The following is a 21,871-nucleotide window of genomic DNA, read 5'->3' on the forward strand; positions in this document are numbered from 1 at the left end:
TTGTATGGGTAAACACCTTCAAGTATGTTCACATGGAGGACAGACAAGAGTGCCAGATGCCCTGGAACTGCAACTAAACTCAGTTGTGAGCCACCATGTGGGTGCTGGCAATCAATCCCAGATCTTCTGGAAGAGCAGCCAGTGTTCTTAACAACTTAGCCACCTCGTCAGCCCCTGTAATTAAAATTTTTGCAGCTTTGTTGTTTCAACTTTGAGTTGTTCTTTTCTGAATGTCTGAGTTGAAGTAGATGCCAAGCTTTGCTCTCCTTTTCATGGGTGACTAGTGGACCCATCATAATTAATCAATACCTTCAGGGCTCTGTTTGAGGTCTGGTGGTTTTCAGAGTTTGTTCACTTTCTTCCCCACAGCCATCCTAAGAAGGGCTGGATATCATTGCTCTTGGTACTGAACACCATTGCTCTTGGCACTGAACACCATTGTTCTTGGTACTGAATATCATTGCTCTTGGTACTGACAACTTCAAACCATGTGAGCCCTATTACTGCCTGCAGTAAGTAAGGCCTAATTTCCTAACCTCCAAGGCCCCTCCCACTTTCTCCCATGTTATTGGTGGCATGTGCCTTCCTGGCTGTCTTGTTTTCCTCCTGGTCATATGTGCCATCCATCACTAGTCTCGTGTCTGAGCTACATTTGGGTAGGAGACTGATCCCACCTCTCTTGGCTTGATGCCAACAAGGTAGTGTCACGTCTTCACAGATGAGATCACTGAGATCATTCAGTGCCACTGGCCTATTTGCTGGAGTATAAACACTGCAGCATCTTAGTTACTTCACTTTTACAAAATGCACTTGCTGCCCTGTTCAGTCCTCCAGTTGTGTTCTTTAAGAGTATCTTACTGCATTTATCCATTACATTCCACATAAAATTTAGATTAAATCTCTCAATTTCCATATAAACAATTGTTTCTAGACACGAACCTTGCAGAGACTCTTTTGATGAGATCTTTTGGAGTCTAGCTCCATCTTGAAGTTGACAAGAGTATAACAGGAAGTTTTCCAGTCCCTACATTTTTAATCTCCCTTCATTGTGATTTACCTTCTTCTTTCTTTCTTTGCCAGGTCCAGGGTGGTCTTTGTGGGGACAGGATGACATGGTTCCTGCCCCTAGGACAGGGCCAGCCTTCATGAGTGTCCATGCTGCTGTGGGCATAAGGCTTGTTTGTATAGTGGTATACATATTTCCACGTTCCTCCAAGGAATATCCTCCCTGTTAACCTTAATGACTCCATGATAATCAGAGACAGCATAAGTCTGGGAGGCGAAGGTGTGGCTAATGCCGCAGCCAAGTAGTAAACACTGGAAAAGAAATCTAAAAACATAAGTTTGAAAAGATATAATTTCTCAACTATGCATAAAATAAGGATGTAGTATGAATTATATGAGGGGATTCATGAATCTGAAGGAACAGAGGCAGCTGCACTATGAGCCAACTTGTCAGAAAGATACTAAGAGGGGATAAAGAGATGTAGGGAGAGCCCACCCAGCTAAGATGGGTTTTGTTTTGTTTGGTTTGGTTTGGTTTTTATTTTTTATGCTTACAAAAGCAGACTGATTCCTGAGTTCATGGTTGGCCTGGGACAGAGCAAGGTTAGACCCAGGTGTGGTAGAAATGGTGGGTAGGACCCTGTCCTGAAATTACCATTTTTGCCACACCTGGTGTCAAGACCTCTGGTTGGGATCTAGGCAATGAGTGTCTAGTGTTGGGAATCGCCGCCTCCTCTCCTCCACAGTTTGGTAAATATAGGTGGCTTTCGAAGCTATCATTCAGAAGAAATAAATGCATAGCCACTTGCTCACTTGTGCTCTGACACACTTCAGGACCCTCTGTCTAGGGAATGGTGCTACTCACTGTGGGCTGGCTCTTCTCCCCATATACATGCCCATAAGCCAATCCACTGTAGACAGTGACTCCTCTACTGTTTTCCCAGGTGAGTCTCTGTACATTGGGTCAAGTTCACAGCACTTATTATCACATGTGTTTTCAGTAATTTCATCTCATAAAAATGTCACACTTACTGGTATTGGGTTGCTCATAATGTTTATTATCATCTTATGAGAGCTGGCCACATTTTCACACTGATTCACATTTGTGAATGTTTGCTTCTTTTCTCCCCCTATCCCCGTTTTCATCATTCTTTGGGGGGATTTATTAATTTAATTTCCCCTGAGAATCCATATCTGGCTCTACACCTGCCCCACTCCCATTTTTGTTTTTATTTTTTTTTTATTTTTTATTTTGAGAAAGGACTTGCTGTATGTTTGTAGCCCAGAGTAGTCTTGCATTTTCTATAATATACCCCACCCCATGCCTGAGGTTTTCCTATTTTAGATTTGTTATCCATTTCATTTTCTGTTTTTTTTTTTTTTTAATATTTCTTCCCTTTCTGTTGTTTTATTTGGGATTAAACATGTTGTTACTTTAAAACTACATGAAAGAAAAAAAAAGGTACATACTTTTCTACTCCCTTTTTCCAATATATGAATATAAAGTTGTAACTGTCTCACTAAACTGGCTTTTGCATTGTTATTATAATTGTGTTAAAACACAGGTATATCGCCTAGGTCTTAACATCTTGCAGTGTGTGGTTCGGTGCTGCTTTTGTATTTCTAGAGCTATCTCTAGAATGTTCCATCTTGCCTGTTTACCCATCCACCATCTTCTGGCAGGACCTCTCTAAAATCTGTGTATGGTGTTTCCCCATTCGAGTGAAATCAAAAAGGTTTGCTAACTTCTTTTCAGTTTTTAAAATAAATAATGGCTTTCATGTTAGGACTTGCCCCCCTTTAAGTATTAGTATTAGAATAGTACTCCACTGTATATGAAACTATTTTATTTCTCTGTTTATCCACAGATGGACACTAGCTGACGTCTATCTATGGCTATTATGAACAAGGCTATTAAGAACATGAGTGTGAAGTATAGTTTCTTGACACATTGTATTTTCATCATTAAATAACTAAAAACATGTCTAATTGTTGCAGTTTATCATTTGATCTGAGGGTCATTTTAAAGGAGCTAATTTTCTAATGTTGTACATTTTTTCCAAGTTGTATTTTGTTGTTTCTTTCTAGCTCAATTATACCATAGTCTGAAATGTCCTTTCCGTATCAATGTTTTGAAATGTGTTTATTACATTTAGACTTTCCTATATAATTAATTTTAATGAAGTATTCTGTGTGCACAGGAGTGTAGGTCGTCGGTTCAGGAGGGTGTGTGGTGTGAGTGAAGTTTGCTAACTGTAGCACATACATCGTTGCTTTCATTATTGACCTGCTGGTTGTACATCATTACCTCACCTCGGACTTCAGGCTTGACTCTCCATGGCTCTGCCAGTTCTTGCCCTGGGAAAGTGAGATGAAGTAACAGGGCACACGTCTGTCCCGCGCTCAGCACTGGTTGGCTGTTCTTTTCAATGTGAATTCCTTCTCTTTTCCATTGGGGATGCTTCTTTTGCTGAAGTCTACTTGAACCAATTATCAACACCAATACTGAATGGATAAGCTTTGGCCTGCTTTCGAATATGCAGTAGTACCAACTGATAGAGGATAGAGAACCAGATGCTTCTTTAACCAACACATTCATTTCTTTGTTGCTAGCCTCTGGCTGGATGATACAGACATTGCAGCTGATGAACCTTGGTCCATACCAGCTTGTTAACTGAAGCCTGGACTTGTGTTATATTTTGTTATTATTTTTACCTGTGACCATATTACGTTCAGGAATTATGCCCATGGAGGCTTTTCCAGACAGCTATGTAAGCTTGTCTTTGGTGACCTTGGTAGTTTTGAAGAGCACAGATAAGAATCACAATGTACGATGTTTTTCTTTTGGTTAGGCAGGTAATAGGTTGGGGCCAGATAGTCACTCTAGGAAGAGCCACTGTGGACCTCTTAAATCAGGAGTGTCTAACTTACACTGCTGACAGAAACCTTAATCTTGTGGGAGTGAGGTACTCTCCCCATGCGAGGACAGTATCCACACAGATGATTTGGAATTCTTTGTGGGAATATTTTTCTATGCTTCCAAATTCTTCTAGTCTTGCTCATTTGTTTACATTTATGTGAACTTGGAATATTCATCTTATACTTTGGGTTATAAGCTACACAGTTGAGCATTTCAAATATAAAAATCTAAAATATAAAATGTTCTAGAATCAGAGCCTATGGTAACAAGGGTGGAGGGAGGAAAGCTCTGTTGTCAAAGGATGGAGTTGTGATGGCTAATTTTAAATGTCAGCTTGACACATGTTAGATTAAATTGGCAGATGGGCCTCAAAGATCTATCCCAATTGTATTGAGAAGGGAAGGCCTACTTACTGCCAGCAGCACCATTCCCTAGGCAGGGGTCCTGGGGAAAGGTCACTGAGTACCTGTCTGTACCATTCTCTTCTAATAATGGCATCATGTGACCAGCTACCTCAGGCTCCTCGTGGCCTCACTTCTTTGCCATGATGGATGGTATTTTGATATGTGAACTGAACTTAGCCTCTTCTCCCTTAAGTTGCTCTTGTCAGAATATCTTATCACAGCAACAGAGAGGAAACTGAGACACTTAGCACCAGTACTGCGTAAATCACCTTCAGGCTATGTGAATAAGCTGTGAAATATTTAATGTTTTACTTAGACCCGATTTCTACCCTCAAGATTCTTACTATGTATGTGCAAATATTCCAAAACCCTAAACAAGTCTGAAATGGAAACTACCTGTGCTCCTAGGTATGTCCGTTAGGGGGTGCATAAGCATACCGTTTTGTCCTGTTACTATGTGTTGGGGGGTTGGTCTGGTGCCAGTCTGAGTTAAATTCTGTACCCCCAATATATGGCCGCCCCAAGACAAATGAAATCTTCCATACACTTTGTCGTATAAACCTTGCTCCCCAATTTAAAACTATTGGTTAAATAAAAGTGGCAACAGAGCCAACTACTGGGGAGAATAGAAGGAGGCAGGGTTTCAGTTACTGGGTTGGGGGTCACAGGGACCATGGGGAGAGAGGGAGAAGAAGGAGAGAGAAGGAGAGAACAGGTCTCCATTAGATGTGACAGACCAGGAACACATGCCTGAGGTGGAATGGACTCTGAGGACATACTGATGAAACAGAAATACCCCAAGAAATACGCCAGCTGCAAGTACCTGTGGAACACAGCTGGGGAATTAATGGTCTAGTGTTAGAAGAATAGATTAGGGGCTTTTCGCCCAGTAATTGCACTAAAGCTAAATAAATAAATCATAGCCTGATTCTCATTCATTTGGAAACTAACGGGGTTAGAAATAATTAAATGATCTACATCAAGGCTCCAGCATCTATCTTTCCATGAGACTCCCCGACTGAGGCTCACTTCTGTGTCTCTGGGAACTTGGCTCTTGGTTGTCGCTGCAGGTTATAACTTCTCTCAGCCCCTGAGACAGCCGGAAGCTCCGCTCAGTCCTCCTGTCAGGATTTGCTGCCTTCCCCCATCAGCCCTGTGGCTTGCACATATTGAGTAGTAGGAAGCTAACACTGAGTGGTGAGTTACCAAGGCATTTCCCTGCAGGTTTCTACCTCAGACCCTCGGGTCCTAGTTACTGTGGCAGCTCTCCAGTGCTCTCTAAATGTCATTAAGAGCTTCTGGGTGTATTTTCTGGGAGACTTATCAGATGCAAGATAGCATATTGTAGCTGTGTGGGGCATCTTTTGGAAATGATATTTCTCTTTCCACCAGGTCATAGTTGGTGGTACCAAATGTTTTTTTAGGATCTGCACTTTACAGCCATACATTAAATATCCTACAGGGTACAGTGTGTTGAATAGAGCATGAGCCATTCCATGCATTGCCTCACCTCTAATCCTAGCCATGGGGCTGTATATAGCAGAGGCATCTACCCTGTTTTAAAGGGAAAAAAAAATAATGATCTCAGAAGATCACCACTCTCATGGAAACTTTTAAAAAATTGGTATTGGGCAGTGGTGTCACACACCTTTAATCCCAGCACTTGGGAGGTAGAGGCAGGTGGATTTCTGAGTTCGAGGCTAGCCTGGTCTACAGAGTGAGTTCCAGGACAGCCAGGGCTACACAGAGAAAACCTGTCTTGAAAAAAACAAAACAAAACAAAAAATTGATACATACCAATTGTACATGTTTTTAGTGTGTGCTAGTTAATACACACATAGTATTGTATAAGGTTCACATGAAGATACTTAGCATACACACACACACACACACACACACACACACACATTGTGTAAGGATCACATGGAGATATTTAGCATGTCCCCCACTTGTGACACTCACCATTTCCTCTGTTATAGCTGCTTTAGAATGTACAAAGTCTTATTGTTAATTACAACTACCATACTATGTAATAGAATATGAGAAGTTGTTTCTTCTTTTGGTTACAAGTTGGGATTCATTGACCAGTCTCTCTATATATAGTTATTAACCTCTTTGCTAACCTTTAGTCACCATTGCTGTGGTCTGTTTCCATGAGAAAACTTTTTCTCAATTTACATATGAGTGAGATCATACAACATTGATCTTTTCTTGCCTGGCTTATTTCATTAAACATCCCCTGAACTCGTTCAGATTGTCACAAGTAATACAACTTTATCTGAGTAATATTCCATATGTTAATGGTTTTCAATTTTCTTTATCCACCCATTGATTGGACATTTAGGATGATTTGTACCCTAGCTTTTCTGAATATCGTCAATAAAAGATAACACGTAGCCGGGCGGTGGTGGCGCACGCCTTTAATCCCAGCACTTGGAAGGCAGAGGCAGGCGGATTTCTGAGTTCGAGGCCAGCCTGGTCTACAGAGTGAGTTCCAGGACAGCCAGGGCTAAAGAGAAACCCTGTCTCGAAATAAAAAAATAAAAAAAAAAAAAAAAAAAAAAAAGATAACACGTGCTGTTGAGGATGCGGAGGAAGGGAATTCCTGACACACTCTGGGGGGGAGGCGGTGCTGCTTATACTACAGCCACTGTGGAAGACAGAATAAAGGTCTCTCAACAGACTGATAGAGAGATACCATATAGTCCAGCCATCCACTATTTAGCCCAAGGAAATGAGATCTATATGCTGACGACCTAGAACCTTCTGGTACAAGGTTCTCATGAAGAGCCTTTACCTTGGTATGGCCCTTGATAGGTATCTTATGACAAGCAATTAGTGGTGAGGATTTCTGGTTAGTCTGTAAATGATCTGAGCCTTTCCATGCAGGCTCACAGAGTACCTGCAGGAAAGATTGTATTGTCTTGTTCACGTATGAAGTGGGAAAGCTTCCAGCCCTGTGCCTAATGGCTTCCATCCCTCAGCTTTGTGCCATCTGCCCTTCTGAGGATCTTTGGACTTCTGTGTCATCATCTAGGGATGAAAAGACTCAACTGCTGGGAATTCTCTGTGGTCAACAGTTACCCACTCAGCAAGGCCTTTGTCTTGCTGTTACTCAGCGAGGGCCTGGCCCACCTCATCTTGCTTCTTCTGATTTGCATATTTCTGGGCAGTCCACAGCACTTGGGAGAAGAAACTCTTACATATCTTGCTAAAAACAACAACAACAACAACAACAACAACAACAACAATCCATCCAACTAATCCCTCCCACTTTGTAGAAAGCCAGGAGGACCCATTTCCACAGAACTCATCTTAAATTCCAATTATTTTCATTCTTTTCAAACTATCCCTTTAATATGTGCATCTCAGAGCTAGACTTTTAATCTGACATCTGCTAGCTGGGTGCAGCTTCATGAATGGAGTAAAACATTACATCTTTAGTTCCTCAGCATGGGCCATGCTTTTAGGTTCAGTGTCCACAGTATGGGGCAGGGCAAGGAACAGTCTACCACTACAGAAAGTTCACAAATTTTCTACACAAGGCTGGAGCACACCAACCTGCAGCTTTTTAAGAACAACTTTCCAAGGTGACGTCCTTCCTTGCTTACCTATGTGAGACTAAAACTCAGGGGTGGAGTGATTGTCAGCATCTAGGCTCCAGCAAGCCTCCTTTCAGGAGTCAGATTTGATGGGGATGGCTTTGGACCTGCAAATGGCACTGCTTAACCACTGATGTTTACCTGACCATCTCTGTTGTAGGGAAGGGAAGCGAGAGCCACAGGCGCTAGCCCAGGATGTGCTTGCTCTAGAGTGCTAGAGCTGAGATCTGGTCTTACAAAGCAGCCTTTGTTTTTCATGACAAAAGACAGTGTAAGTTTTTTAAAATTTTATATGTATTTGTTTATTTGTGTAGTCATGTGTTTGGGCATGCGCCTGCCATGGGACACCTGTAGAGGTTAGAAGACAACTTGCAGGAGTTGCTTATTTCCTTCCACAGTGAGTCCTTGAAATTAAACTCAGGTCTTTATGTTCATAGCAAATGCTTTCTGTCCACCGAGCCATCTTACCTGTCCGCTAGAATCTTATATAATCTTCTTTAGTTTAAATAAAAAGCAAGGTGTGCTGATAAATATGTCTGTGCATCTTCCCAAGACGGGCCATCAACCTGATTTGAGCACCCAGACTGTGAGAATGGTGGCCATGACGGCGCTGCTGAGATTCCGAAGCAGGAGGGGAGCTGCTTTGCAAAGTCTGTGTGCCGTCTTGGGTGGGAGGCCCCCGACTTAGGCTTCTGTGTCTGCTCAGGGCACCCGTGTCCCTGGGAGGAAGAGACTCTTAGCGGCGGGGTGGGGCGCTCAGCTCAGAGCAAGCCTGGAAGCTTCTACTCCGTTTTCTTAATGGAGCTGCTGCTCTCTGTCTCCCTTTCCCTTCTTCCTGAAGCTCCCATCCCCTGAGGTCTGGTTTTCTGTCACCCGTTTGTCTTGCTTATGCTTTCTTCTTGGTTTTGGCTTTGTCTTTGTCTTCCTGGTCGCACCCCCCACCCCCTTCTTGAATACCTCTTTGACTTTATTATTATGTTCCTGCCTCGAAGCTTGCCCATATTTTCCTCCTTCTCAGGAGCTGCCCCTCCATTCCTGTCCTTCTTTATTCTTTCTTTGTTTGGGCTGGCCCCTTTCTGCTTTGGAAGCTTTTTCTCCCTGTCTGTTGGAGGTACCAGTTAGTATTCTTTCTCTTTAGTAGATGCTTCTACTCCTGCGCTGCCACCTTTGTCTCCCCTGGCTTCTCACACCCACTCACCACACCAGCATTTTCTTCCTCCTCAGGCCTGTGCTGAGTGAAAACAATTCGCACCCCTGTCTGCACACGAGCTAATCCTGGGGTCTGTGACAAGGTCTCTGAGGGGAGTGTGGGTACTGATAAGTAACATGGAGAGCTATTGGTAAAGATGCATGGATTTCAGCTCCCCAGTAATTCTCATTGCCGCTTGAGGGAAGAGCTGGATGTGACAAGCTCTTCCTCTGGAGGCGCCCTGTGATTACCGCACTGAAAGCATTCTAGTGCTTTTTACCGTGCTGCTGTCTGAGAGACTGCTTGTATCCATCTGATTTTTGGTTTCTCAGTTCCTCTGACCCATTACATAGTGGCAGTGGGGTATCCCTACAGGGACTGTGTGGAGGATTAAGTTTCATGGACCTATGGGTAAGAGGACTAAGCTGCTGTCCCAAGGGCCTGGGACATCCTCTTGCCAGAGGCATCTTCCCAGGAGGGACAGGCAGTTGTAGAAGAGTAGCTACCGAGAAGGAAGGCTGGGTATGGCAGGGAGGCCAATGAGCAGCTCCTGATTGTGGATGGGAGGGCTGCAGGAAAGCTTAGAGGACAAAGCTTTGATACTCAGGCTGGTGAATTATCACATCTGTGCAAAAGGTGGGGTCCAGGAGGCTTGGGAGATGGTAGAACCATAAGCAGGAAGAACCCGATACTGGAGAAACATCAGAGAACACGAGCTCTGTTCCATCAAGGGAGAGGTCACAACCTGGGCCACTGCCCTGCTCTGGTGTCACCTTGGGTCAACTGCACTGCTCCTGGACTCTTGACCTGAGCTGGAGAATAAGGCCCACTGCCTTCTGCCTGCAGGAAAGTTCATGCCCAGGAGGGACAAGGGAGAGGACTGTGGAGACTGGACAGGAGCTGCGATGTTTTCTAACTCTTGGAGGCTGATGTAATTTTCCTCTGTGCAGTGGTTGAGGTTGCCCTCCAGTCCGGTTGTGGAGTGAGGAGGGTCCTTCCTGCAGCTGCATTGCTGGCAGCGAGTTGGAAGCTGTTTTCACAGGCTCTGTGTTCTCTCTGTCTGAGGCTGGTCCAGGGCTGCCCTCCTTCAAGAAGAGTGGCCCTTTCACATTTCTCCTTAGCTTGGTTCTTTATTGCCTTTTATTTTTGATATTAAGAGTAGGCAGAAGTCTGTGCTTCCTTTCTCTGTCTCTATCTCACTCTCTTTCTTTCTTTTATGTACATGGGTGTTTCCTCCACATGTATGTCGATGCACCACTTGCATGCCTGGTGCCCAAGGAAGCTATAAGAGAACATTGAATCCCTTGGAACTAGAGTTACAGACTGTTGTTAGCCACCATGTGGGTGCTGGGAATCAAACCCAGGGCCTCTGGAAAAGCATCCAGTGCTCCTAACCACAGAGCCATCTCTCAAATCCTGTATTTTCTTTTAACTAAAGGTTTATTTTATTTAGCTATGTGTATGTATGTGAGCATGTGCATATGTGTGCAGGTCCCTTGGAGATCAGAGGTATTAGATCCCCTGGGATTAGAGTTACAGGTGATTGTAAGCTGCTAGACATGGGTACTGGGACTAGAACTCAGGTCCTCTGCAAGAGCAGTAGGTGCTCTTAATTGCTAGGCTGTCTCTGTAGCCCTTATGTTTTCTTTAAAACCATTTGGATAATTTTGTGTAACATCATGGTGGTGTGTGTGTGTGTGTGTGTATCTTATATTCTCTCTCCCCTCTCTTATAAAACAAACAAATACCACCAAACAAAACAAAAACCTAGGAATCATTGGGGCCCATCCTAATATGGCTGTGTCTACATATCACCATAAGGTCCACCTCTGAATACCCTTAGAGGACGTGGTTTCCTGTCTCCATAGCTCAGTGACTGTAGTCCATTGGATTGTTTCTTCCCCCTGGAAACTTTATCGTGGGGATTAAGAGACCATGGGGGACCCACACCTTATCCAAGGCCTAGCAACAAACAGGCAGGGACAGAGTCCCCGAGTCTCTGTGATGTTTTCCTCCTCGGGGAGAGCTACCCCATCAGTCTCATCAGGAGCTCTGCCTCATTTGTGTTAACTGCAGCAGAGGTTTCCCTCAGCTGCTTTACTAGGTACCGTGTAATGAATGCCTTCCTGCTAATGAACATTTAGATGGTTTCCTGATGGTTGCTCTCGCAAACAGGATGCCTGTGGGCTAATGGTTCTCTCGAGGAAACAGCAAGGAAGTGGAATGGCTGGATCCTCTGCCTCCCAAGCTTCTCAGAGGCTGCCATGTTGTTTCCTCAGTGGACTGTGGCATTTGGTGTTGATCCTGGAATGTGGTGCAAGTGAGATGAAGGGTTTCGATTCTCTGGTTTCCCAGATTCTTTATGAGGTCAATAATACCAGCCTGTCCCCCTCTTTGGTCAATTATCTTCCTGTATTTTTTATTCCCCATTGGGCTAATTGTTTGCTTTTTTTAAAAAATTGATATACCAAGTGTAGAAGGTCCTTACCCCTTTGGGGGGCCTCATATCAAACGACCCTTTCACAGGATTGCCTAAGACCACCGGAAAACACAGATATTTATGTTATGATTCATAGTGTAAATTTGAATTACAAAATTATGAAGTGGCAATGAAAATAATCTTATGGTTGGGGGTCACCACAACATGAGGAACTGTATTAAAGGGTCACAGCATTGGGAAGGTTGATAGCCACCCACAGAGGGTATGTTGGTACTCACAGGGCAACTGATTTCTTCCAGGCCATGATTTGTGATTTGTCTTTTTTTTTTTTTATATAGGTCTGGAAGCTTTTCCTTCAAATGTATTACTTGTGGTGGTTATGTGGTTGACCTGATACTCATTTATGAATCATAAATAGGAAAACATAGAAAGGAAAATTACAGTTTTTCTCTTCATTAGTATCATCCAAATTCTTTTTCTTAAAAACCACAGAAGCTCTACATAATGAGCACATGTAACTTCTCAGCCTGAGGGATGGGTGACAGTACTACACCGCCACTATGTCACTGCAATCTATGCTGTTGGCATCCACCTGGAAAAACTGACCACCCCCCTTAACACACACACGCAAATCTACTTCCATAGCCAATTTGGAGTATGTGGTACGACATTAACTTTGCTTTTCTAGCTGCTCTCTGGAACATACTCATTTGCATGACTGAAGCCTTGTTTCCTCTGCCCAACCCTTCCCTAGCTGCTCCTGCCTCACACCCCTTGGCCACTGCTCCGCGCTGTGCTGCCCAGTTTGCTTGTGGTAGATTCCTCCCGCCAGTAACAGCAGGAGATTCATGGTTGTGTGCTTGGCTTATTGGACTTGACAAGACTCTCTCCAGCTTCATCCGTTGCTGTAAACGGGAAGATTACCTTTTTTCTGAAGGCTGAGTAACAATGTCTTGTGTGTATGCCATATCCTCTTTACCCATCTACCTGCCCAAGGACGTGCAGGCTCTCTGCATGGCGGAGATACTGTGAAAGATTCTGCACTCAGTAAAGTGGGCAGATGTTTCTTCTACTGCCTGAATTCATTTTCTTTGAATATATACCCAGGAATAGGATTGCTAGGGCACGTTATACTTAACCTTTTAGTTTCTTGAGGACTCTCCACACTGGGTTCCATGGACGCCGTATGTGTTAATTTACATTGTCACTAGCAGCCCACAAGGGTGCCACTCCTCTACTGCCCCACCCACATTTCCTCTCCTGTTTAGTGAGCAGCCTTCCCCACAGATGGGGAAGGGGCTCCTTTACTCTTGCCTGATGAGGGCCACTCTTTTCCTTGAGGGCTGTGATATCTGTCATTCACAAAGGCCTTCCCTGCGCTGAGCACCCAGTCAGTGTTCTAGGGTTGTCTATTTTCCACTTTAGCCTCACTACAATGTATCTTTGTGAAAAGTTTGTGGGCAGATGCAGCTTTTTAACTAAAAGGGTTACAAAGATTCTATAGCCCTACCCTCACTCTCTGAAAACTGACCACCATCATATACTAAATTCTCACATGTGTTGGCCTGTTATGGCTGGTCTTCTTTGATACTCCTGTATATTCTTATGCCAATAAAAATTTCCCATGTAATTCTAATTTTCTGTCTTTTGTTGCTGTCCTACAATGTTTCTGCAGCCACTTCTCTGGCTGTCATGGCTTTGTTGTTCTCATTGGGGATTCTGCTGGAGGCACATTGAGTTTATAAATTGATTTAAACCAAATTAATTCTTTTTACAGTATTTTTTCATCCCAGAAACATAGTGTCTATTTTCATGCAAACTGTTTCTCTTTCTTGTTTCTTTATAGATGCTTTCTAATTTTGTACCCATGGGTTGCTTTTTATTGTCACTTTTTCAAACTGCCGGTGAATAGGACAGCCAATGAGTCTTCACATTGAGGCACTTGGCATCTGGCTGAACGTTTTAAGAAAAACGTCCTGTTTCACCTGTCCATTCTGTAAGACAGCCTTTTTGTCTGACAGAGAGCCTGCCTGTGTCTACTTTTCAAGATCTCCACAGCGCAAGGCCTGTCCTGTGATGGTGGCTGTAGGTGGGATGACCTGGACAAAGCTGCTTGAAGACGGTGGCAGCTGGGGCCCTACTCCTCGTCCTTGCCTCTCCTCCTCCCACTGAAAGCCTTCTGTTGCTTCCCTGTCCATCAGGACATTCTGGTGTTGCTGTTAGATCACCTTTGCATGAAAGTTGCTTCTCAATCTGTTTAAGATAATAGGTATCTTTGTACATCTATATGTGAGTATGTTCATCTGTATACAGGTGCCAACAGAGGCTAGAGGAGAAGTCAGATTTCCTAGACTACAGTTACAGCTGATGGTCAGCTGCCTGATGTGGGTACTTAGAACTGAAGCCTGATCCTCTATAAGAGCAGAAAGCATTCCTAACTACTGAGCCATACCTCCACGTCCTTGATTTACTTTTAAATGTTTGCTTGTTTATCGGTTGATTGATTGACAGAGCCTCACCTTGTGGCACCAGCTGGTCCTTAACATTTATGTTTAATCAAGAACAGGTTAGGCTTCATCAAACTGTTGGTCCTACAGAGCTTCTGTTGCTCTGTTATTTTAGTCTAAGATACTAGCAGATGCTAGAGGATGCCAGGGCTGGTGGTACGTCTTTGCTGACCATTGTTTCCATTTTATTGAACTTAAACATTTCTCATTCACAGTAGGAGCGGAACCAGGACCACGGAAAGCCAGTGTAGTCATCCGCCATCATTTGTCCAGGAGGTAGAAGCCATGCAGTAGATTAAATAGTGAGAGGTTTATATAAAGACGATTGAGCATGGTAAGAGAGTGGCTGTAAGTCAGGCTGTACTGTGTCAGAGCAGGGCAAAGGAAGAGTGCTCAAGTTCTTCAGTGGGATGTAATTAGCTCCCAGAGGTTCATGTGTTAGGAGCTCCATCTCCAGCTGATGGTCCTGAGAGGTGGTGAGGTCTGTAAGAAGCTGGCTCAAGAAGAGGTGGCTCAATTATGATCTTCTGATGTGCATCTCTGGAACTGGGAATTCCCCCAGGGCTGTTCAAGCCTGGTGACCTGAGTTCCATCCTTGCAAACATGTAATAGTGAAAGGAGGGAACCAACTTCACAACGCTCATGTATATGCATCAGAGGCCACAACCTAATCCCCCCGCACTCATATACATTGTGCATACAATAATAGTAACTTTTTTAAAAAAAATAAACCATAAGGCTGAGAGTGATTGAGAAAGGTCTAGAGAGAATATCTGTGTATTGTATGGATGTGTTACCTGTCAATTAAAAAAACAACAAACCTATGACCTATAGGAAAGATTACAATAGAAGGTAGGAGATCCAGGATGCAGAAAGGATTCTGGGATAGAGCCATGCATGGGAGATTCACCCAGGAAGATGTGACTAGATGGATGCATGGTACCTGAGCAAAGGTAACCAGCCATCTGAAAAAATGTAGATTGGAGTAAATGGGTTATATTAAGTTATAATCTAGTCAGAGAAGAGCCTGGCTTTATGGCTAAGGTATTTGTAAATATATTTTGAGTCTGAATCTTATTTCTGAGAGCATGGGGCTGGCAGGGAGAACCAGACTTAACTTCTACAGAAAGGCAACACAGTCTGCCAGGGACTCCACGTGTATAGATGCACATACACCACTAAGATGAAATGATGTCAGCTACTATTCTAGATCATTTCTCAGAGGCCCCACCTCTAACTTAAGACAGATGGATGTAGCGGTGTGGCTTGGTGGAAGGGTACTTGTTTCACAAATGTGAACCCTGGGGCTTAATCCCCAACACTTCAGGAACAAACACCCCCATCAAGCTTCTGTCCGCTGACACACCTCCCAGTGGGGTTTAAGTTCTAAACCATTGGGGTACTCTCTTGAACTGCATCCATGCCATAGCAGCGCAGTGTTATGCCAAACAGCAAGCTAGAAGCTGTTTCTCAAAACAACAGTTTCTAACAAGCAAGAGCCTGGGTTTGCTTTAGCGTCCCAGAGGCCAGCCACCCTGAGATTATCCTGTAGATACTTGCTCTTTGCTGGGGACACTGAGTGTCCTCATGTCTGCTGTGTCAGGGCATCGAGGAATAGCCGAACAAACTGTGCTGCGGAGTGAACACCACACACAGTGCCTCTGTCTGCTCTGGTCCCCAGTCAGAAGCAGGTGACTGCAGAGAGGTGGAAGCTGCATGTTCCTGCGTGCTTGTGTGGCCCTTCAGATAGACAAGAGGAGTCCTCTCTATGTGTCTCTTCCCCTTTGGAAGGTGGCACAAAGAATATGACTTGTTATCCAGTATAGAGGGGACTCCTGGTCTGATGTGCTCCATGCCATGGAGTCCCGCAGAGGCTTCAGAGAGATGCTGGGCTCAGGATTCTCCTGGGCTGGCTTTCCTGTCTTCTTACTGCTGGATTCCTTACAAGGCCTTTTCTTTCTGAGACAGCCTTCTTACTAGTAAGGGTCAGCCAGCATAGAGTTGTGCTGTGATGGATCTTTGAAATGCTAAGACGATTGTGAGTTCGACAGATTCACTTCTGTAGAAATGAGAATTGCCTTGGTCCGGATAAAGCCCTGCAAAGCTATACTGCTGGCCTAGCCAGGGAAAGATACCCTGCTTCTGCCTGATACTTTCAGGTTGGTGTGGAGGGAAAGGCCTTCTCTGGGGCGAAGGCTCCACACCACATACCAAAGGCTGAGTTGATTTTTCTCCTACAGAAATGTCATATATGAGACAGCAAATGTAAATGAAATCACTGTCTGACTGAGGCCATGATAGCCCACAGCCCTTATCTAAGTCATCGGCTTCTGCAGAGGACAAATCAGTGAATTAAACAAGATGGTGATTAAGAGTCAGCAACCCTGCTTAGTGTGTCATTGGTGGCGGTGTGGATTTCCATGCCCCCCACCACACACACCCAAAATGGGAATTTATGTTCACTGTACTACCTCGGGAGTGCAAAGAGGTTCCAGAGACTTCTACAATAATGGCCTTTGTTTCCTATGAGTCACAGATGTGCTGAGTGGATTCTGTCAGTTGCAGAAAGTGTTTAATCCAATTGGGATTGGGGAAAGTAACCCCATAGTGGGCCCATGCACCAGCTGCGCCCACTAGAGTTAGAACTGAAATAAGTGGGCCCTTATTTTAACTAGTGGCTATAATGATGTTTTGGGTTGCCAGAAACTGTTTCTTATTCATAACCAGCATCTAGTAAGCCCCTCCCCCAAGGTGCAACTGGTACCCCCACCCCATTCACAGTCTGCTAGAGAATGCTGCCAGGCCATTTGTGGAACAGTTGGCAATGGTGCAGTACTTCCTCAAGCGATGTCTGCCTCCCCTTTGACACAGGGACCTGAGATGTGCTAAATGACTTAATCCGAAAGGGGGAGAAATCACGAGTTCCTCTTTCGGAGGCTCAATACCATTTCTCTGGGATGCTCATCTGTTTGTCCCCAAGTCACTGTGCGTAATCGGCCACTCCCAGAGACCTCCTTCTATAGGGTAAAGCATTCTGACTGTGACTAGGGCCCTGCTTTTCCTTATGGCCAACATGACATCTGCTCTCTACTCTGCTGGACGTCCAGAAACCTGTCTCAGATGTGGGATTCCCTGAAGTCTAGAGAGCAGAGCCAACATGGGCATTTCAAGGGTGCAGCCAGTCCCCTCACAGGTCTTTTTCCCAAGGCCTTTGTGAGGAGAGTGCTTTCAAGGCCTTCCTAGGAACTTAACTGCGGTGGGCATTCAGGTCTCACATATAACTCATCCCAACAGCATTATCTTTGGATTTCCTCTTCCACGGGCTAATGTGACAGAGAAGCTGTAATACTGGAAGTTATCCAAGGTAGACCATCTTCTTATCCAGGTTTTAGTCAGATAGTCGAATGCCATAGTGAAGGCCACCCTCCCTATATCAGCCCATATATTATGTTTGGAAGCTGTAGTAGGTTCCCTTCTTCACAGTTCACCTAGCATCCTCCCACGCCACTGTTACCCATGTGCTCCAGAGTTCTGTCTGGTTTTGCAAGATCTCTTCCTCCTGGCTTATGCTGTGTACCTGGCCTCACAGCCTATCTGACTTATCCCAAGTTACAGCTGCCATGTTAACAATCGTTGTGGAGGAGGGGTCTCTTTGAAGAGAATGAGCATCTCATGGAGTACCAATCCTCAAATAAGGCCATGAGATGTGAACATAAAGTCTCTCCTCAGACACCTCTGGGAGAGTTATGTCTGGAGACAAGGGAGTGTCAGCCCTGGCTTGGACTTCACCATAATCCCCTTCCTTCATTTGGGTCTAATTAGAAGTTCCTGTTCCGAGTTTCAGTGTCACCTTCTTTCCTCATCATTGCTGTGACATAAAGCTTGGCCAGTCTGTGAATTCTTGCTATCATTCAGCAGTTTGCATAACTCAATTTCATGTATGACTTCTGGCAATAATATCGATGTAGCTGCAAGAAATTCTTCTTTTGGTGTCATTATAGAAGGGGTCTTATTCTCAAACCATGACTTGGAGCTCAGAAGATCTCAAAAGAATCCAACTACCTCAGTCCATGTTGCCATTATGACTGCCTCTGGAGTAATGCACAGGAAGTGCCTTGTAATCCTAAAATGGTGACAGGTTGCCTCTTTGACACAATGGTTGCAGTTGATAACTGGACTGAGTGTGCTACTGCTGTATGCTTTGGGACACAAGCATGCCATTTTCCACTGGCAAGACTTGAGCATGGCACTCCAGCCCAAGAACTCCGTGACTAAGCTAAGTTGCATACCTTATCTCTAATGGGTATTTTTTTTTTTTCGAGACAGGGTTTCTCTGTATAGCCCTGTCTGTCCTGGAGCTCACTTTGTAGACCAGGCTGGCCTCGAACTCAGATATCTGCCTGCCTCTGCCTCCCAAGTGCTAGGATTAAAGGCGTGCACCACCACTGCCTAGCTCTAATGGGTATTTTTCTTAGGACCACACTAACCTGCAGTTTCCTAGCAGTTTGCGTCCACTGAGGAGATAGAAATAGCACATTTAAGATTTTAATAATCTTAAAGAGAGGACAAATACGTAGAGAATGATTAACTATGATAAAAACAGCAATTATAAGATACAGTAGCATAGCTGGACATGGTTGTGCATGCATGCAGTCCTACCATTTGATAGGATGTGGTGAGAAGGTCATGAGTTCCCAGCCTGATCTGCATAGTCAGATGTCATCTCAAGCAGAACAGAACAAATCAAAACAAAGCAAAACAACAAAAAACAAACAAACAAAACCAGACACAGCCAAGAATACACAAGGAAAAAGAAAAAAAAAACCAAACCATATTCAATCAAAAAAGTATAGGATTCTATGTGAAATCAGAAGGCTAAGAATACCCATAGAAGAAAACTCACAAGACTCAGACTGCACTGGGGAAGGCAGTGTTCAGTCTGTACCATCGCAGAGGCTTACTGGTCTCAGCAGGGCAGAGCTAGTCTGCACCTTCTGTTATACCAGCAGACCACCCTGCAGAGTACAGGAAGGGACAGCACTCATTGGTTGGAGGCAGAGGGGTCAGTTCAGCCTCCAGCAAGGCAAGGGTCACGGGAAAGTACAGAATATGTGGCATGAGCAGTAATGCCCTACTGACCAGAGAGATGCTCTTGCAACTGAGACCAAAGCTTGGAGGTTGTAATGTTCCAGGCCTGTGGCCTGAGCTGGAAATGACAGCTGACCTCTTCTTCCTGTACATTTTTTCCCCTGCATTCTCTATCAAGAGAGCACAGAGCTTAAGGGAATTCTGTCGCTCATCATGGAACATGCATGGGAGGAAGTGCTTTGAATCACAAGGCAGTGAGCTGATAACAGGCACACACATTTTGTCATTTCTCATCTTGCCCCATATTTACTCAGTCAATGTGGCAGGCATAAATTGCCCTTCATAAAATGTAGGATTTCCTTTGATGATTGATGCTACCCATTCAAGGCTTGCTTAAAGCTCAACATAGATCCCCCCCCCTGTGTGTGTGTGTGTGTGTGTGTGTGTGTGTGTGCATAGAAAGCTTAGCATGTGTATGTATATATATATGTATGTGTATATATGTATGTGTGTGTGTATATATATATATATATACACATACATATATATATATATGTATACACACACATTGGGTACAGAGTTTTAAGTAAGCCTTGTTAATTGTTATTTATATTTTTATGTCTTTACTTATTCTTATCATTTTAATTTGATTTCTGTGAATGTTTCCCATGTAGACGCCGGTTTCCAATCTCCCCTTCACTCACTGTCATGTGTGTTTTGAAGGTGTGTTGCCAAGTGGATTCAAGCATTATTTCTTTTGTATCTTTATATATTTCTCTTTTTACATCTGTCTTGCGTGATCAGTATCACTTGCTTTGTTCTTGCTAGTACTCGCTTGGTAGATTTTTTCCTCGTATAGTTTTTTTGGCAGCCCTCATCTGTTTTGTTTCGGACACAGGGATCCAGGCACCTCAATTTGAAAAATAGTCTGAAAGCTCTGTTTCTCTCTGAGTGCATTAAGGCAAAGCGTGAAGAACGGTGGACTCGGATCCTAGGGCTTCCAAGCATGTCCCCTAGGCTGTGCGGCTTAACCAATGGACATTCATTTTCTTGCATGCTTGTGGTTACTTTCGTGTAAGCTCACCATTCATGCGGATGGGGAGTCCTTTAGGTAGGGTATGGTAGTGTACACCATATTCCTAGCGCACAGAAGGCAGAGGTAGGAGGATTGTAAGTTCCAGGACAGCCTGACCTTAATAGCAAGACTTTATCAGAAACAAAACAACAAAAACAGAAAGAAAAAAAAAAGGGGGAGTCATCCTAAACTGGCACAGTCATCATCGGTATCCACAGGGAGTTGGTTTCAGGATCTCCATGAGTGCCCCAAATCAGAGAGTGTTCAAGTCTTGCATGTCATGGTACAGTGTTTATATATAAACTATGCATATCCATCCATGAGCCTTAATTTCTCTTAGTTTACTTAGAGTCTAACAACATGGATGCTATGTAAGTAGTCATTAATGTGTTATGGCAGAAATCCTGTATGTGTTTGGGAATGGCAACATTTCCTTTTCAAATAGTTTCAGTCTTCATTTGGTAGAGTTCTTGGGTGAGGAGTCCATAAGTAGAGAGCCTTGAGTGCACTGATCAGATCCTAAGAGGCATGAAAATCACCCACAGTGCTTTGTGCAAAGGTGGGTTCCCAGGCCTGCCTCCTAGCATTCCAAATTAACAGAGTGGTTCAATTTTCACCTTGCTTTTCTGTCTACATCAGAGTCTTATAAGAACAGGTATCTCTGGTTGCCTTGGAAAGTAGGAGACCTCCCGAGGCTTGGGAGAGTAAACAGACCATTTCTAGGCCCTCTGCCCATGAATGGTATCTATGGCAAGCTTTGAATTGTGGGACACTTGCTCTAAATTCTACAGATGAAGGTCCTTTAGAAGCGCTGGTAAGCCACTATTTATATGTGGATGGCAAGAATCTCTGTGTGTATTTGAAAATTGGGTAAGTAAATTGACCTCTGATGAAGATGTCTACTGTGAAGTAAATAAGCTCTGGTGTTTGGAAGATGTTCCCAAAAGAGGAGCCCCATGTCTTTGTGGGATCCCAGTGCTGGGAGTATATAGCACCCATCACTAAATACCACTGCCTGGGATCTGCAACCCAGGGGACTATTATCCTAGTTCTGTATCTCAGGATGGCCGTACCCGCTGAAGGAAAGGTGGAAAGAGAGGGTGGGGTAAAAGTGTTGAAACAAGGAAAGGGGTGTTAACAGCTTGACCATGGCTATGCAGCAAAGAGGCTTTCTTTGGAAAGGATAGGGTACCTGGAGGATGTTAGGAAGAATGGAAACAGATAATACCTACACTGGGAAAGTGATGTCTTACTTGCCTTGGCCCACTGATACTCCTGGCTAATGTGTGCTGAGGTCAGATGGATGTCCATACATTTATGGTACAGTTTTACATGGCAGCTTTGCTAGGCTCTGTGACCCTGGTGGTTGGCCCAAACAGCAGTGTGTTACTGGCACAGTATATCACTGGACTTTGAACAAAGTACTGTCTTCCATGGGCTGGACAGATCTCATTCATCCACTGAAGGCCTTCTAAGAGATGACCAAAGTCCTCACAGAGGAAAGAACTGTCCCTCTGGGCTGCCTTCAGACTCAAGACGACATGATGAGGCCCTGCTCCTGTCTTTAGCTCATCCTCTGTCACTAAAACCTTCAGACTTACCAGCCTTCACAAGCATGTGAGCTGTTTACTCGGAACCACT

The 21,871-nt window shown here is 44.1% G+C and overlaps 1 protein-coding gene across 8 annotated transcripts in view; it reads left to right on the forward strand.

The window, feature by feature from the left end:
• Positions 1-21,871, forward strand: part of Apba2 (amyloid beta precursor protein binding family A member 2) — a 227,677-nt gene that overhangs the window by 123,244 nt on the left and 82,562 nt on the right. The window contains exon 4 of one of the 8 annotated variants that reach the window (XM_031386877.1): positions 8,092-8,202. The exons of the other annotated variants lie outside the window; for them this stretch is intronic. The gene's annotated coding sequence lies outside the window, so the exon portion shown is untranslated. The remainder of the gene's footprint in view (positions 1-8,091; positions 8,203-21,871) is intronic. 8 annotated transcript variants of the gene reach the window in all.

This window comes from Mastomys coucha, unplaced genomic scaffold (assembly GCF_008632895.1).
Source record: "Mastomys coucha isolate ucsf_1 unplaced genomic scaffold, UCSF_Mcou_1 pScaffold21, whole genome shotgun sequence".
NCBI lineage: Eukaryota > Metazoa > Chordata > Mammalia > Rodentia > Muridae > Mastomys > Mastomys coucha.